This window comes from Salvelinus namaycush, chromosome 8 (assembly GCF_016432855.1).
Source record: "Salvelinus namaycush isolate Seneca chromosome 8, SaNama_1.0, whole genome shotgun sequence".
Classification (NCBI taxonomy): Eukaryota; Metazoa; Chordata; class Actinopteri; order Salmoniformes; family Salmonidae; genus Salvelinus; species Salvelinus namaycush.
Genome location: NC_052314.1, coordinates 53444021 through 53463841, shown reverse-complemented (window position 1 = coordinate 53463841; position 19821 = coordinate 53444021).

The window sequence follows — 19821 nt, the reverse complement described above, 5'->3', positions numbered from 1 at the left end:
TTTTTAACATATAAAACTACACTTCCCGTTTCCCATAACCACTTCGTAGCACAAGTGCTAGGAAGTAGAAACACAACTGTGGTGATGTTCCATGTCGTCTATCGAGTATTTGCGCTGCGCAAGTTATCAAAGCCAGACAGACGCCCCAATAATGACATTCATAGATTATTCTATTTTTAGATATACGAGTGATGAATGAAAAAAACACTACATAAAACAAACTACAACCAAATGCAGAACACTGTACCAGCATACCAGACATGTAGACTATTTTGAGTAAGTTGTTGTTGTATACTTTATATCATTACCCTTATAATTATCATAGTTTAATGGAAATCAAATAAATTGAAATATTTAATTTAACATAAATAGTAATTAAACATGTGTCTATTTGCTAAAGCTGGGTCAATGTGCTAAAAACCCAGTGTTTGCGTTACGTGTCTTTCAAAGCTGGCACAGAGGCTGGATATACCTATTAGTCAAAGGGTATATTCAGTGAGGAGAAATGTTCAGAATATTACAGAAATAAATGTAATTTTCCCTAATCTACATGACAGACAATCTTGTCGGTTCTACACATTTCCAGCTGACCGTTCTGCAGCCTAACATTACACCCTCCCGATCCAACCCATAGAGTTACATAGTTTGCAGTGAACTTCCCTTTCCCCAGATGCATGCACGCATAGACGTCACACAGTCAGTCAGACAGACAAACAAACGTTTTACATACTTGAACATCTTCAGATTCATGATAACCATGACTACCCGATAAAGAAAATGAGAGCCTCACACTCTAGGAGCGCAGATGCAACAATTTAATAACCAGACAAGCTGTCTTCATCAGGGTATAATGACAAACACTGCGGGTTACTAATTTATATAATTTGGAAGGACACACAGGTGTCTGTAATCATGGCCGGGCGTGGCTTGATGTCACTGGTTGATATACAGTTATAAATAGAACATATAAAAAGCATGAATGGATATACGATCATAAATACAATGTGGCTACATAGGCCTACAAACATTTATAATGAGTAGCAAAATCACAATAATCACAGGAATGGCTTCAGATCAAAGTCTATGTTGAGACCAAAGGGAGCAAGTGTCTTTAAATGAAATATCCAGGCAGCCTCTCCTTTTAACAATAAATTGTCAAGGTCTCCCCCTCTCCTAGGGGACGTGTTAGATGCTGATATAGCGAAGGGACGAAATATAGTGGTCCGCTTCCAAAAAGTGGGCCGCAACTGCGTACATCGAGTTTTTGCACCCAGTGGTGCTACGATTCTCCGAAATTCTTACTTTTAATTCGCTCTTAGTTCCACCCACATCATTTTTACCACAAGGACAAGTTATAAGATAAATAACTGCCTTGGTGGAGCGTGATAACAGCTTTGATTGGGATCTGTTTCCCTGTTTGAGGGTGTTAGAAGGATCTACATTTATAAATGCCATTACATTGAGCACAGCAATAACACTTGTAGTCTCCATTCAGTAGAAGCGCAAATAGAAGTCTTGTAGTGAGGGGTCGTTTGCGAACGAGTCGGCCCTAAGAGCCGACTCTTGTAGGTGAACGTTGGGAGCCGGCTCGCATATCAGAAGAGCCAAATCTGTTTATAAAAATATATAAAAATTAAGATATGAATAATCAAAAGATTTAAATCAATAGAATTAACTAATTCAAAGAATGAAAAAAAAATAATAATAATATAGGCCTAAATGCTCAAGCGCACACACATTCGTTCTGACTGTCTGCTCAGACTAACAGCCTCACCTGTTGATCCTGTCAATCAGACACGCAGTGTCAACCAATGAACCAAAGATGCGTGAGGGAGGGCCGAGTCAACTCACTCACAGTCACACACTTAGCAGCCGAGGAGAGAGAGGAAGGACAGCTGTGAAAACAACAGCTGGAAAATGAGTCGGAAGCGCAGTAGCATTTGGATGCATTTTAATAACGTAGACAATGTTAGAGCACAGTGTAGAATTTGCCAAAACAAAATCTCATATAAAGCCAGTTCTACGCACAACCTACACCAGCATTTGCGAACTGTGCACCCAACTGTGAAGCTAGCTGTAGCGGAGCTTCGAGAAACTAGTGGGCCTGCTAGTGATAGTGGTGGAGCCAGCATGTATCCACTCAGTCAAGTAGGCCTACTCCGCGACCCACAGCAACGCAGTCTTCTATGGACCAGTTTAGGCCAAAGTCTATGTCTGTAGCAAACAAGGCCAAATTGATATTGCATTGGCTACAATGATTGCCACCGATTTCCAGCCATTTTCGATCGTGGAGGACAGAGGTTTTAGAAATTATAGCAATAGTCTAAATTCAATGTACACAATTCCAAGCAGGAAAACCCTTTCAAAATCACTTATTACACAACCGGTACGAGAGCACACAGGCTTCAGTGCGGGAAGAGTCCAAAAAGCTACTACAGTTTGCCTTACCACTGACTGCGGGACATCAAGGGTAACCACTTCTTACATGTCGGTTACATGTCACTTCAAAAATGTTTCTTTTGCGAGACTGTCCTTGAAAGAGATGATGTCTCGATTTGTTTTGGATTTTCTCAATGGCAGTATTAATCTGACCATTTTTGTACCACCTCTCCTTGAATTTTCTTTGCAACTCAGCTATATTTCTGTCGAAATCTGATTGTTTTGATCGGACAGAATTGGCTGTATGGCAAACAGTTTTTCAAGGGAAGCGGGTGACAGCTATCAGCCCTCAACAAACTGTTACGATCAGTAGGTTTCCTTTAAAGATCAGTGTACAGAACAGTATCCTCACACAAAATCAAAAGATCAAGGGAATCGATTTGATGCGTGTCAGATTGCATAGGAAATCTCAGGTGTTCAGAACAGGAGTTAAGAAAAGCATGGAACGCCTGGAGCTGTTTTGCATCACCCCTCCATAAAACAAAAATATCATCAATGTACCATTTCCAAATAATAATGTTAAACAACAAAAAAATGACTACCCCCAGGGTTAAAGCACAGTAGCAATGACAACCTAAGTTTAAAAGTAAAGTTGGACAGGTGTACAAGGTTTTAATAGTCTATAGGCCTAAGCATCAGCATATTGCATTGTTTATTCAATTATACGTACATATAGCAATGTAGAGACAATGTTCACGGTAATTAGATAAAGAAAATAATGAACTGTTGTTAAAGCTACAATCTGGGATTCAAAAAACATCCGCTTCACCACTTGTTTTGGTATACAGCTGAAAGCTGGGGTTAGGGAAATGTAACCCCTCTCAAATGCATGGACACCGCTCTAGATGCAAGGACTTATGGTCCATGGCATCCAAGAGATAATTTGAAGGTAGCCTATACACCAAGATAATTTTGAAGGCATACATTGTTTGTCTACATTCTTGTAAACAGGGCATCCCCAAGAGACTTTGGGCACCCCCAAGTCAATGTAGGCTATGATTTGAATCCTGTTTTAAAACAATGGAGTAATGAAACCATATATTTTGCGTTATGATAGAGAAAGACAGTGGTGCTAAATTCACAAGGTACTTAGAAGTAAAAATCTTTTTAAAAAATCTATGGGTAAATATAAATAATGACAATTTCAATGTGAAATGAAATCCAAATATAATACACTGGTACAAGAGCTAGGCCCGTTATATCATATTAATAAATCAGTTAAAATCAGTTGCTCTGACTAAATCAGAGCAGGTCAGTTAGACCAAAGCTTAGCCATGAAAACCTGTAAAATTAGCATGGATTCTGCACAGAGGCTCTGTTCCTCACTCAAATTAGCTGTTCTTAAGAACATTTGCCTCCTAGTTGGCTGTGGTTGATATCGTCAATAAATCAATTTGGAAACAATCATTTTGTCCACGTTTGAGGCAACAGGGCTCCCTTTCACACCTCCTATACTTCAGATGCAGCAATCCCTGAATCTCAAATCTGTCCCCAGAGTGCCAACGCATTAAAAAACATTGGCGTGGTCTAAGTACAAGCTATACACGTTTCCACCATATTTGTTATACCAGTCCTTCCTTATAAATCCTTGAAGGGAAGTGAACAAGTGCAAAGTTTGGCAGAAAGGACAGATTATTGGGACGCAGGGCTAACCCAACTGTCAGTGGCCACGTACATATACAGTATGTCACAATATCTAAAGAGATCCAGGTTTCCTATTACACATTGGAGAAAAGGGATTACCCCCTTACCCCTGAACCGCGGATCATTTGGGGGCTGCCCCAGAGTGTAGGCCTATGTGTACTCCAGTTTGTATTATCTTTAACTGTTATTGATTGAACCATTCAGAACCAGTTCCACCAGTAATAGCGCCTAGTGATAGGAGTCTGGGGAAGTAGAGGGGTCAGATGTGCCAATTGGACAAGCTGGAAGTGATTATAAGTGACTAAGGTTTCATACGGGGCTAGCCTTATGAAAAGAAAACATGAATTGAACCACATAAACTCAGCAACAAAAAAAAAGGTCCTCTCACTGTCAACTGCGTTTATTTTCAGCAAACTTAACATGTGTAAATATTAGTATGAACGTAACAAGATTCAACAACTGAGACATAAACTGAACAAGTTCCACAGACATGTGACTAACATAAATGGAATAATGTGTCCCTGAACAAAGGGGGGATCAAAATCCAAAGTTACAGTCAATATCTAGTGTGGCCACCAGCTGCATTAAGTACTGCAGTGCATCTCCTCCTCGTGGACTGCACCAGATTTGCTAGATCTTGCTGTGCGATGTTACCCACTCTTCCACCAAGGCACCTGCAGTTCCCAGACATTTCTGGGGGGAATGGCCTTAGCCCTCGCCCAGACATGATCAATGGGATTGAGATCCGGGCTCTTCGCTGGCCATGGCAGAACACTGACATTCCTGTCTTGCAGGAAATCCCGCACAGAATGAGAAGTTTGTCTGGTGGCATTGTCATGCTGAAGGGTCATGTCAGGATGAGCCTGCAGGAAGGGTACCACATGAGGGAGGAGGATGTCCTCCCTGTAAGGCACAGTGTTGAGATTGCCTGCAATGACAACAAGCTCAGTCCGATGATGCTGTGACACACCGACTCAGACCATGACGGACCCTCCACCTCCAAATCGATCCCGCTTAAGAGTACAGGCCTCGGTGTAACGCTCATTCTTTCAACGATAAACACAAATCCGACCATCGTCCCCGGTGAGACAAAACCGCGACTCGCCAGTGAAGAGCACTTTTTGCCAGTCCTGTCTGGTCCAGCAATTGTGGGTTAGTGCCCATAGGCGACGTTGTTGCCTGTTATTTCTGGTGAGGACCTACCTTACAACAGGCCTACAAGCCCTCAGTCCAGCCTCTCTCAGCCTATTGCAGACAGTCTGAGCACTGATGGAGGGATTGTGCGTTCCTGGTGTAACTCAGGCAGTTGTTGTTGCCATCCTGTACCTGTCCCGCAGGTGTGATGTTCGGATGTACCGATCCTATGCAGGTATTGTTACACGTGGTCTGCCACTGCGAGGACGATCAGATGTCCGTCCTGTATCCCTGTAGCGCTGTCTTAGGCGTCTCACAGTACGGACATTGCAATTTATTGCCCTGGCCACATCTGCAGTCCTCATGCCTCCTTGCAGCATGCCTAAGGCACGTTCACGCAGATGAGCAGGGACCCTGAACATCTTTCTTGTGATGTTTTTCAGAGTCAATAGAAAGTCCTCTTTAGTGTCCTAAGTTTTCATAACTGTGACCTTAATTGCCTACCGTCTGTAAGCTGTTAGTGTCTTAACGACCGTTCCACAGGTGCGTATTCATTAATTGTTTATGGTTCATTGAACAAGCATGGGAAACAACGTTTAAACCCTTTACAATGAAGATCTGTGAAGTTATTTGGATTTTTATGAATTATCTTTGAAAGACGGTCCTGAAAAAGAGACGTTTCTTTTTTTGCTGAGTTTAGTTAAAATACCAGAGTACAAGAATGGTGATGCTAGAAAGTAACTGACGCTCAGTCGTTAGCCATCAACAATCCTTAGGCACTTATTACCAACTATAATCACCTCCCCACTACTTCACCTAGACACTAGGAGCTGCCACCATAGTGTATATGTCTAGTTTGTCTTATTTTCTCTCTTATAAGGGAGTATGGGGTAAGTTGAGGGTGGGGAAGTTGAGACACCCTTGTTTCTAGGAAACCATTGTCACGTTCTGACCATAGTTCTTTTGTATTTTCTTTGTTTTAGTGTGGTCAGGGCGTGAGCTGGGTGGGTATGATCTATGTTTTCTGTTTCTATGTGGGGTTTCTCGTTTGGCCTGATATGGTTCTCAATCAGAGGCAGGTGCTAGTCATTGTCTCTGATTGGGAACCATATTTAGGTAGCCTGTGTTCTATTGTGTTTTGTGGGTGGTTGTCTTCAGTCTTTGTGTGTCTGCACCAGATAGAACTGTTTCGGTTTTCACTTTGTTGTTTTTGTATTTTGAGTTGTTCATTTCATTAAATAAGATGAACAATTACCACGCTGCGCATTGGTCCTCTGATCCTTCAAACTTCTCCTCCTCAGACGAGGAGGAAGACGACAGCCGTTACAACCATGCACAAAATTAATAATTTGACCAAATATTTGGGAAGAGGTCATCATTTCATAGAGTCAGTGAAGTAAGAAACCACATGGAAAAAGTGGTAAGTATATTTTATATTTGAGATTCTTCAAAGTAGCCTCCCTTTGCCTTCATGACAGCTTTGCACACTCTTGGCATTCTCTCAACCAGCTTCACCTGGAACGATTTCCAAACAGTCTTGAAGGAGTTTCCACAGATACTGAGCACTTGTTGGTTGCTTTTCCTTAGCTCTGCAGTCCAACTCATCCCAAACCATCTCAATTGGGTTGAGGTCGGGTGATTGTGGAGGCAAGGTCATCTGATGCAAGACTCCATCACCCTCCTTGGTCAAATAGCCCTTACACAGTCTGGAGGTGTGTTGGGTCATTGTCCTGTTGAAAAACAAATGATACTCCCACTAAGCGCAAACCAGATGAGATGGCGTATCGCTGCAGAATGCTGTGGTAGCCATGCTGGTTAAGTGTTCCTAGACTTATAAATAAATCACCAACTGTGTCACCAAAGCACCCCCACACCATCACACCTCCTCCTCCATGCTTTACGGTGTGAACCACACATGTGGAGATCATCCATTCACCTACTCTGCATCTCACAAAGACTGATCAGACCAAAGGACAGATTTCCACCGGTCTAATGTCCATTTCTCGTGTTTCTTGGCCCAAGCAAGTCTCTTCTTGTTATTTGTGTCTTTTAGTAGTGGTTCCTTTGCAGCAATTCAACCATGAAGGCCAGATTCACACAGTCTCCTCTGAACAGTTGATGTTGAGATGTGTCTGTTACTTGAACTGTGAAGCATTTATTTGGGCTGCAATTTCTGTGGCAGGTAATATTAATGTACTTATCCTCTGCAGCAGAGGTAACCCTGGGTCTTCCATTCCTGTGGCGGTCCTCGTGAGAGCCAGTTTCATCATAGCGCTTGATGGTTTTTTCGACTGCACTTGAAGAAACTTTCAAAGATCTTGAAATGTTCTGGATTGACTGACCTTCATGTCTTAAAGTAATGATGGATTGTCTTTTCTCTTTGTTTATTTGAGCTGTCCCTGCCATAATATGGACCTGGTCTTTTACCAAATAGGGCTATTTTGTGTATTCCTCCCTACGATGTCACAACACAACTGATTGGCTCAAACGCATTAAGAAGGAAAGAAATTCCACAAATTAACTTTTAACAAGGCACACCAGTTAATTTAAATGCATTCCAGGTGACTACCTCATGAAGCTGGTTGCGAGAATGCCAAGAGTGTGCAAAGCTGTCATCAAGGAAAAGGGTGGCTACTTTGAAGAATCTCAAATATAAAATATATTTTGATTTGTTTAACACCTTTTTGGTTACTACATGATTCCATGTGTTATTTCATAGTTTTGATGTCTTCATTATTATTCTACATTGCAGAAAATAGTCAAAATAAAGTCTCCTCCCAAATCTCCTCCCAAGTCCAGGAGTCCTGCGATCGCTGCTGCTGCCCATTACCACGCTGCTTGGTCCTTTGTTGGTGGGTGTTTCTGTAATGGCTGTCTTCCTCCTCCTCTTATGAGGAGGAGTAGTAAGGATCGGAGGACCAATGCGCAGCATGGTACGTGTTCATGCTCTTTATTAAAACAATCGAACACTCAAACAAAACAATAAAGACACGTGAAATAACTAACCGAAACAGTTCCGTGTGGAACACAGACACAGAAAATAAACACCCACGAAACACAGGTGGAAAAAGGCTACCTAAGTATGATTCTCAATCAGAGACAACTAACGACACCTGCCTCTGATTGAGAATCATACCAGGCCAAACGCAAAAACCAACATAGAAAAACGAACATAGATAACCCACCCAACTCACACCCTGACCATACTAAAACAAAGAAATAACAAAAGAACTAAGGTCAGAACGTGACAGGCGGCCCATGGGCCTGTTTTTTTTAAAGACATTTGCAACATTTTTCTTTGTAATAATCATCTATATTTAGCATTTGGCTGACCAGTGGGCAGTGACCGGCCCCTCTACAAAGATAGACCAGCCTGGGTTTCTGATTGGCTGAGCTGAGGTGGCGTAAAATCACATTCAAAGTCAAACGCAAATCATCGACGAGTGTGAGACCCGCTCTGACTCTGTCAGTCACTCAGACAAAATAGAAAAACGGGAAGGTGGTGCAGAAAAAGTTAGAGACCAATAAAGGTATCTTGAGGACAATGCTGCTAAATGTGTGAAGTTAACCAACGTATTTCCTGAAAGTTCTGGTTCTGCTGGTCCGAGTGCTGTATCTGTGTCTCTGAGAAATCTGTGTCTCTGCAGTCAAGGTAGGAAGAAAACAGAGAATGACGCACACTGACACAGCTCATGTAGCCTACTGCTGCCATTTAGGCCTAATATTTTGGCTGCATATTGTATGAAATATATTCATACTTAATTTAGTAGGCTAATTAGGGAATGGCGATTCGGGGGAACATTTAGACACTAGACTACTTGCAATATAGCCTAAGGTCAATAAATTGTTTTTTTACAGTGCATTCGGAGAGTATTCAGACCCCTTGACTTTTTCCACATTTTATTACGTTTTATTTTGTTACGTTACAGCCTTATTCTAAAATGGATTAATCTAGACATAATACCCCCATATATTCATCTACACACAATACCCCATAATCACAAAGCAAAAACACGTTTTTAGAATTTATATGAATTCAAAAAACTGACAATTTACATTTACAAAAGTATTCAGACTCTTTACTCAGGACTTTGTTGAAGCACCTTTGGCAGCGATTACAGCCTCCAGTCTTGTTGGGTATGACGCTACAAGCTTGGCACACCTGTATTTGGGGAGTTTCTCACATTCTTCTCCAGAGATCCTCTTAACCTGTCTGGCACCGGGGTTCCGCTAGCGGAACTCCTCCCACATTCCACTGAAAAGGCAGAGCGCGAAATTCAAAAAATATTTTTGAGAAATATTTAACTTTCACACATTAACAAGTCCAATACAGCAAATGAAAGATACACATCTTGTGAATCCAGTCAACATGTCCGATTTTTTAAATGTTTTACAGCGAAAACACCACATATATTTATGTTAGCTCACCACCAAATACAAAAAAGGACAGACATTTTTCACAGCACAGGTAGCATGCACAAAGCCAACCTAACTAACCAAGAACCAACCAAACTAACCAAGAAACAACTTCATCAGATGACAGTCTTATAACATGTTATACAATAAATCTATGTTTTGTTCGAAAAATGTGCATATTTGAGGTATAAATCAGTTTTACATTGCAGCTACCATCACAGCTACCGTCAGAAATAGCACCGAAGCAGCCAGAGTAATTACAGACACCAACGTCAAATACCTAAATACTCATCATAAAACATTTCTGAAAAATCGATGGTGTACAGCAAATTAAAGACAAACATCTTGTGAATCCAGCCAATATTTCCGATTTTTTTAAGTGTTTTACAGCGAAAACACAATATAGCATTATATTAGCTTACTACAATAGCCTACCACACTACCGCATTCATTCATCAAGGCACGTTAGCGATAGCAATAGGCACGTTAGCGATAGCGAATAAACCAGCAAAAGATATTAATTTTCACTAACCTTCATAAACCTTCATCAGATGACAGTCCTATAACATCAGGTTATACATACACTTATGTTTTGTTCGAAAATGTGCATATTTAGAGCTGAAATCAGTGGTTATACATTGTGCTAACGTAGCACCTTTTTCCCAGAATGTGCGGATATTTTTATGACACTCAACTATTCTGACCAAATAACTATTCATAAACGTTACTAGAAAATACATGTTGTATAGGAAATGATAGATACACTAGTTCTTAATGCAATCGCCGTGGTAGAATTCTAAAAATAACTTCATTACGACATCCAGCTTAGTTATAGCGAGAGAGTGCCCAAAATCTGGGCGCAAACTACTATTTCACATGTTCGACAGATATATGAAATAGCATCATAAAATGGGTCCTACTTTTGATGATCTTCCATCAGAATGTTGTACAAGGGGTCCTTTGTCCAGAACAATCGTTGTTTGGTTTTAGAATGTCCTCTTCTCCAGTCAATTAGCACGGAAAGCTAGCAAAGTAGCGCGAAGCTCTCCTTCCTGAACAAAGGCACACAACGCAACACGCCTAACGTCCCGAATAAATTTCAATAATCTAATAAAACTATATTGAAAAAACATACTTTACGATGATATTGTCACATTTATCAAATAAAATCAAAGCCGGAGATATTAGTCGTCTATAACGACAGCTTTTCAGAAGGCAATACCAGGTCCCTTCTCGCACGCTCCAGAAAACAGGAAACTGGTGACACGTCATGCCAAGAGCTTTTATTCGACCCCAGATCAAGTTATACACTCCATTTCTTCTCTCACTGCCTGTCGACATCTAGTGGAAGACGTATGAAGTGCATGTATACTAATAAATATCAAGGACATTTATAGGCAGGCCCTAGAACAGAGCATCGATTTCAGATTTTCCACTTCCTGTCAGGAAGTTTGCTGCAAAATGAGTTCTGTTTTACTCACAGATATAATTCAAACGGTTTGAGAAACTAGAGAGTGTTTTCTATCCAATAGTAATAATAATATGCATATTGTACGAGCAAGAATTGAGTACGAGGCCATTTAAATTGGGCACGATTTTCCCCCAAAGTGAAAACAGCGCCCTCTGTCCTCAACAGGTTAAGCTCTGTCAGGTTGGATGGGGAGCGTCGCTGCACTGGGCCACTCAAGAACATTCAGAGACTTGTCCCGAAGCCACTCCTGCGTTGTCTTGGGTGTGTGCTTAGGGTCGTTGTCATGTTGGAAGGTGAACATTCGCCCCAGTCTGAGGTCCTGAGCACTCTGGAGCAGGTTTTAATCAAGGATCTCTGTGTACTTTGCTATGTTCATCTTTGCCTCAATCCTGACTAATCTCCCAGTCCCTGCCGCTGAAAAACATCCGCACAGCGTGATGCTGCCACCACCATGTTTCACCGTAGGGATGGTGCCAGGTTTCCTCCAGATGTGAAGCTTGGCATTCAGGCCAAAGAGTTCAATCTTGGTTTCATCAGACCAGAGAATCTTGTTTCTCATGGCCAGAGAGTGCTTTGGGGTCATTTTGGCAAACTCCAAGCGGGCTGTCATGTCAGAGTGACCATCAGGTTCTTGGTCACCTCCCTGACCAAGGCCCTTCTTCCCGATTGCTCAGTTTGGCTGGGTGGCCAGTTCTAAGAAGAGTCTTGGTGGTTCCAAACTTCTTCAATTTAAGAATGATGAAGGCCAATGTGTTCATGGAGACCGTCAATGCTGTAGAATTTTTTGATACCGTTCCCCAGATCTGTGCCTTGAGCTATACGGACAATTCCTTCGACCTCATGGCTTGGTTTTTGCTCTGACATGCACTGTCAACTGTGGGACCTTATTTAGACAGCTGTGTGCCTTTCCAAATCATGTCCAATCAATTGAATTTACCACAGTTAGACTCCAATCAAGTTGTAGAAACATCTCAAGGATGATCAATGGAAACAAGCTGCACCTGAACTCAATTTTCGAGTCTCATAGCATACTTATGTAAATAAGGTATTTCTGTTTTTTATTTTTAATACATTTGCAAACATTTCTAAAAACCTGTTTTCACTTTATCATTATGGGGTATTCTGTGTCGATTGATGAGGATTTTTTTAAACGAAATCCATTTTAGAATAATGCTGTAAAGTAACAAAATGTGTAAAAAGGGAAGGGGTCTGAATACCTACCGAATGCACTGTATAACACATGGGTAAAGCAATAGCCACCTACTAGACATTTATACAGTGCTTTTTACTAAACACAAGTCATTATTTACATTTGACATTTTAGTCATTTAGCAGAAGCTCTTATCTAGAGTGACTTACAGTTAGCGCATTCATGTTAAGTTAGCTAGGTAGGACAGCCACATATCACAGGCATTGTAAGTACACTTTTCCTACATAAAGTAGTTATCAGCAAAGTCTGAGCTGGGGGGCGGGCGAGAGGGTCAAGTGGAAGTGGTGGTTCAGGAAAGTATTAATAAAAAATTTAAAAAATGGGGTGGGGGGGTCAAGAGGAGGAGGGGGATTATTTAAGATACTCTTTCAAGATGTAGGGTTTCAGGTGCTTTCAGAAGATGGGCAGGGACTCTGCTGTCCTACCATCAGAGGGAAGCTGGTTCCACCATTCGGGTACCAGGACAGAGAAGAGTTCAGACCAGAGGTGGCAGAACGGAGTGCTCGTGTTGGGGTGTAAGGTTTTAGCATAGCCTGAAGGTACTGAGGGGCAGTTTCTCTTGCTGCTCTGTAGGCAAGCACTATGGTCTGCTAGTGGATTCGAGCTTCGACTGGATGCCAGTGGAGTTTGCGGAGGAGAGGGGTGACATGGGAGAACTTGGGAAGGTTGAAAACCAGGCGGGCTGCAGCATTATGGGTAAGTTGCAGGTGTTTGATGGCACAAGCAGGGAGCCCAGCCAACAGCGAGTTGCAGTAGTTTACACGGGAGATGACAAGTGCCTGGATTAGGACCTGCACAACTTCCTGTTTGAGGTAGGGTCGTACTCTACGGATGACGTAGAGCATGAACCCGCCGGAGCGAGTAACTGTTTTGATGTTTTCAGAGAACGACAGGTTGTTGTCCAGACAAGGTTATTTTCAATCTGGGAGGGCGACACTGGAGTTGTCAACCATGATAGATAGGTATTTGAGCAGGCAGGCCTTCCCCGGGAGGAAGAGTAGCTCTGTCTTGTCGAGGTTGAGCTTGAGGTGGTGGGCCGACATCCAAGCTGAGATATCTGCCAGGCACGCAGAGATGCGTGTTGCCACCTGGGTGTCAGAAGGGCAGAAGGAGAAAAGTAGTTGAGTGTCATCCACATAGCAATGATAGGCGAGACCATGTGAGGATAAGATAGAGCCGAGTGACTTGGTGTATAGAGAGAATAGGAGAGGACCTAGAACCAATTAGTGAGAGTACGTGGTAGGAGCGACCTGGCAGGTAGGATGCAATCCAAGAGTGTGCAGAGCCTGAGATACCCATTGCTGAGAGGGTGGAGAGGAGAATCTGATGGTTCACGGTGTCCAAAGCAGCGGATAGATCTAGGAGGATGAGTCAGCTTTGGCAGTTTGGAGAGCCTCCTTGACACAGAGAAGAGCAGTCTCGGTTGAGTGACCAGTCTTGAAGCCGGATTGGTCAGGGTCAAGAGGATCGTTCTGAGAGAGATAGAAAAAGAGTTGATTAGAGACAGCGCACTCAAGTGTTTTTGAAAGAAAATAGAGAAGGGATACAGGTCTATAGTTTTTGACGACAGATGAGTCGAGTGTATTACAATACAGGTCAATTCGGGGACAGTCTGTGTATTTTAATTGTTTAAACAATGTTTATTTGCTTTTGAATATCAGTCTCTTCAGCCCAGTGAGTGGGTTTATGAGCTGAAGTAACAAGTGACTCTGGTGTCGGATTACATTACATAGGCACTGAAAGGCGCAGCATTGTCAAATTAAGTGCAATGCTGGAAATCTATTCGCATCCAAATAAACTAGGCCTGGCGCCATTCTTTAGCAAAACACAGAAGGTTGTATATTGAATTCAATAGAGGGAGGGGGAGGGAGAGAAAGACTTTTGACTCTTTGTCTTTCTTTAATGAAACGTTCTATTTCAAACAAACAAAACACCCAAAAGTCTCCTGCATACATGTACCATACTCACCTTGCCCTCTACACCATGATACAAAAACAACACCACACATGACAATAACCAATACCTCACCACTTCTACAGCCATATATCCAACCATCTTCCCCAGCTGTACAGACAGCCCCCCCAACACACCATATCTCCTGAAACATCTCCACACTTTTTATCATTTTACAGAATCCAAATTCAACCCTAAGGCGCGCAGAGACCATCCCATTAAATAATAGTAAAGGGTCTGTTATCCCCCCACCTTTGACCCTGTTCCTCCTTGTTAGGCAAATAGCCTACTTTGCCTGAGCAAACAGAAAATTCAACAACACACATTTGGCCTTCTCCTTATTTGAATACCTGTACCCCATTATAAACATCTCAACAGTAAACTCCACACCCAGCCTCTCACACAGATTTTCCAACAGAGACTCTTCTTCGGGCTAGGGGGCAGTATACTGAATTTCTGCCTGACTGACGTGCCCAAAGTAAACTGCCTGTTACTCAGGCCCAGAGGCTAGGATATGCATATAATTGGTAGAATTAGATAGATAACACCTTGAAGTTTCTAAAACTGTTCGAATAATGTCTGTGAGTATAACAGAACTGATATGGCAGGCAAAAATCTGAGGAAAATTCATCCGGAAATAGTTTTATTTGGAGGTCACAGGTCATTCCAATGGAAGTCTATGGGTCTATATATCAAAATTCCTCCAAGATTGCAGTTCCTATGGCTTCCACTAGATGTCAACAGTCTTTATATAGGGTTTCCAGGCTTGTTTCTTGAAAAATGAATGAGTAGTTGTAGTTTATCCAAGGTGTTGTCATCAGGATAGGTAGGCTTTTGGCGCGCTTTCGTTATTTTCCTTTCCTATTGTCTTTCCTATTAACGCCATTCTTTCCATCTGAAATATTATCATTTATTTACATATTAGGGTACCTGAGGATTGATTAGAAACATTGTTTCACTTGTTTGGACGAAGTTTACCTGTAGCTTTTTGGATTCCTGTGTATGCATGTTGAAGGAGTGGATTACTGAAATCAATGGCGCCAACTAAACGGACGTTTTTGGATATAAAGAAGGACTTTATCAAACAAAACGCACATTCATTGTGTAGCTGGGTCCCTTGGGATTGCAAACAGAGGAAGATCTTCAAAGGTAAGTGATTTATTTTATCGCTATTTGTGATTTTAGTGAAGCCGGTGCTGGTTGAAAAAGTATTTTGATGTGGGGCGCTGTCCTCAGATAATCGCATGGTATGATTTCACCATAAAGCCTTTTTGAAACCTGACAACGCAGTTGGATTAACAAGAAGTTAAGCTTTAAAATGATGTAAGACACTTGTATGTTCATGAATGTTTAATATTACAATTTTGTCATTTGAATTTGGCGCTCTCCAATTTCACCGGATGTTGTCAGAATTATCCCGCTTGCGGGACACCTAGCCCAAAGAGGATGATTACTAAAGGCATTAACCTGGCGCACACAGAAAACACATGAATCACAGTTTCACTCATAACACAGAAAGGACACCCCTGTCCGACTCCCGGTTCAACCCGTGCCAAGCAGCTGTTAGTGGCCAGGGGTCCATGTAGAACACTACACTTGAGGTCCCCTGACCTCTTTGGTACTGGGTTTGTAGAGCCCCCTCCATCTAAAACCCACCATACTCTCCGCCCCACATACCCCCTGACACTGATATGCCTTCACTCCTGTTTGGCTCCTAATATTCCTCACCTTAATGCAGAGGTTGTAGACAGCTTTACCTCCCACCCCGTCAAACTCCCCCAGGCTCGGAGTGTTAAAATCTAACAAGTCCTCCCGACCCCCTTGCCAGTCCCCAGTCTCTGCCGTCACCTGCAGTGGCAGAAACATTGGTGGCTCTCAGCACCGCAGAGTAAAAGTCTGAGAGACCTGCTGTCCTCAGCCTCTCCAGCTTCATGAGGAACAGCCCTAATCCGCTAGCCGCTGATGGCAGTGATGGCCCGACCAGAAAAAGTCCACCAGCTTGCATTGCAGGTCTGCGAGCAGACCGGCAGGGGGAGGGTTGAGGACAGTCAGTTTATGCCACAGGGAAGATGCTACCAGGTTGTTGATTATCAGTACCCTCCCTCTATATGACACTTGGGACAGAAGACACCTCCACCTCCACCTCCACCTGGCCAGCGTCCCGGTATACAGTATGTCTGGTCCTTGTGTACTATAGAGTTCAGATGGGACTTCAGTCTGTTAGAGAGGACCTTGGCAAATATATTGTAGTCCGCACAGAGCAATGCCAAAGGCCTCCAGTTCTTAAGTTCACACAAGTCCCCTTTTTTGGGCAGGAGAGTCAGAGCCGCCCGACGGTAGCTCATCGACAACTCTCCTACCAAGACGCATTCACACAAAAGAAGTCTAGTCCAACTATTCCCCAGAATTTTGTTGAAAACTCCACTGCGAGTCCATCTACCCCCGGTGCACGGCCTCTGCCAGTTCATGGGATAACAGAGGAATGTCCATTTCATCCCTCTGTGCCAGAGAGAGCTTAGGGAGTTCTGCAAACAAGACCTGAGCACACATAGGATCACACAGTTCTGCCCTATACAACTCAGTATAAAACTCCACAGTCCACTCCCGCATCTCCCCCACCACAGAGGTCACCCGCCCATCAGACAGCCGTAGACAATGCATGCCCTTGACTTCACCGCTCTGTCTTTCCAAACCAAAGAAGAAGGATCTGGGAGTGTCCTTGAGCAAGGAGAACCTAGCTCTTACAAGTGTTCCCTTTGCTTTAACCTGGAAAAAACTTCCCAGGTCTCTACGTAATTAAGCTAAATTAGCCTGGAGGACTACATTGCCTTGCCCCACCATCTCTACCTCCATCTCACTAATACTACGCTCGAGTTCCCCCAATACTCTCCTAGCCTCTGAGGATGAGAGAGCTGTAGACTGTTGACAGAAAAGCCGAATTTGGACTTTTCCCACATCCCACCATTGACTCAGAGACATATACTCCTCTCTTTGCTGCCCCCACCTTTCCCAAAAAATCTGGAAATCTGAGCAAAAAGTGGCATCTTGTAAGAGCTTAACATTAAACTTCCAATAGGATTCATGCCGAGGCCCTGGTGAAATAGACAGCCTAGCCATGGTTATGTGGTGATCCGAAATACCCACCGGGAGAATGGTAGCGCCCAACAGCTTATTGCTCTGATTCCTGGATATGTAAAAACGGTCAAGTCGGGCTGCACTCACCCGAGCCCCAAAGACCTTCACCCATGTATACTGTCTTGTGTCAGGATGTTTAGTTCTCCAAACATCCACTAGGTCGAACTGATTAATGATGTCCCTTAACACTCCCTCTGACCCTGAATGAGGCTCCTCCCCATTTCTGTCTTTCTCAAAATCCATTGTACAGTTCCAGTCCCCTCCGACCACCAGCGTCTCCTCAGGCGCTACCTGTGAGAGTTCCTGTCTAAGACACTCAAATAGAACCCCACTCTTTCTCCCTGTGTTAGGCGCATACACATTTATAAAGACAAAACCCATGTTGTTAATTTCTGCTTTTACTATAAGCAGCCTACCCCTACACACCTCCTTCGAGGAGCACATTTTTACAGACAGACCCAGTACAAAAAGGACTGCCACCCCTGCACTAACACACATGTCCCTTTCCACCAGAGCTCCCGATTGACCTCATTCACCACATCACTATGTGTCTCCTGCAGAAGCAACCCTGTACTCTTTTTTTGTTTTACACACTCCTCTTTCCAGCATCTCTGGCGCCATTTATAATAAGCGCGCCTACCCGAAGAGTCTTGATAAGAAGTGGGAGAAAAGCCAGCAAAGAAAGAGACCAATAGCAAAACTCAAAAATCCCCAAAATCCCAGCTACCCCACCATCTCTAGCCTGACTTGGTCCAGCCTCATCTACACCACCATCCCTGGCATGACTAGGCCCAGCTTCTGCTGCCCACGTCTCATTGCCTCCTGCACGTTGACCTCGATTTCCCCCAATGGCGCATGTACCCTCACCTTGTCTACGGCCTTTATGTGGGCACACAAAGCTCTTATGACCTAAATCCCCTCACTCAAAACACCATAGACTATCTGTTCTGGCAAACCCTGTGTAGAGCCTCTCCCCATGCCTCACTTTCAAATGCACATTTAGCTGTTGCTCATTGTTATTCAGAAACATGAACACATGCCTCCAGAATAAAACAACATGCTTAACGGCATCTGCCTGAAAACCTGCCAACAGTACACGAAAACCACTAGCAAACTTACCAAAACGACTCTGCTCTTTGCTGATTTGATCATCCACAATAAACAGAGGCACATTTGCAACTACCACCACCAACACACCCCGTACAAATATTCCACTAGCAATGAGCCTACTCACCAAATTTGCTATTTTCATGAACACAACCACAACTTTGTTCATTCTGGAAGCAGAATGTATCATTTCAGCTCCTACCTGTTCACCGACCGCGAGCAGAACCTTAACTTCATTCTCAGGAACACACCTGAATCCATGCCATAACGACAGCATCTCCTCCGCGCTAGGCTGAGAAGTCATCACGCAGACCACACCTTCCAAACCCCAGGAAACTAAAACTCTGTCCTCTTCCACCCTAACTTTGAAAAAACAGTGGGTACCGCTAAAACAAACAGTGCATTAACTCTCCGCCACAGAAAATGTAAATTGAAAGAAAAGACCAAGGAGAGAATCAAGAAAATAAGTTAGGACAGAGCCCTCCACAGCAAACACTCAAACTCACACACAAAAATCCCAGCATGCACTGCGAGAGAGAGAGAACAAGAGAGGGAGAGTGAGAGGAACTGGCAGTCTCTCCTTCTCTCTCACTGTTTTCTTATATTGAATTATATGTAGCCTAATATTTAAACACTTAGCTAAATGGACAGAGGGGAACACTTGACATGTACTCATTTGAAATATGTAGTTAGGCTGTTATAGATGCCCATAGGCTTATATAATACCTCTATTAATCATTACTCCCACATTAATAAACCATTTACTAATCATTAGTAAAGTCATTTTGCAGTCCCTAATCTAAAGTGAGCGCTATTTATACTTTATGTATACTTTTGAAGTGTTTTGAGTCACCTGTGTAATCTCTCACAAAAAGAGGGCATGCCATTGGTAGACAAAAGGCTGGTGTGACTGAATTTTTGTCCCAGTCCACCCCTGGGCAGAGTAACTTCCACTGTCCGGCTGTGGCTCAACTTACCCCAAGAGACCACTTTTTTTGGACAAGCTATGTTTTCAAAACTGCAATGTTTAAATGAATTCTGACTATTTCCAGGGATACACAACATCCTGAAATATTTGTAGATATATCTTTTTTGAAAGAATACTATATTTCCCTTGACGGAGTGATGCTGAATGTAAAAAATGGCACAACTCACCTCACTCTCCCCTACCATTTTTAACCTGATCTTGATTACAGCAGCCTGGCCAAAAGGCCAAAAGACAGCAATAAACATAGGAAGTACAGAAATCACTGGTTGCTGTCTACTAAATACATTTGTCGAGCTTATCTTAGACTGCCTGGTGTAATGCAAC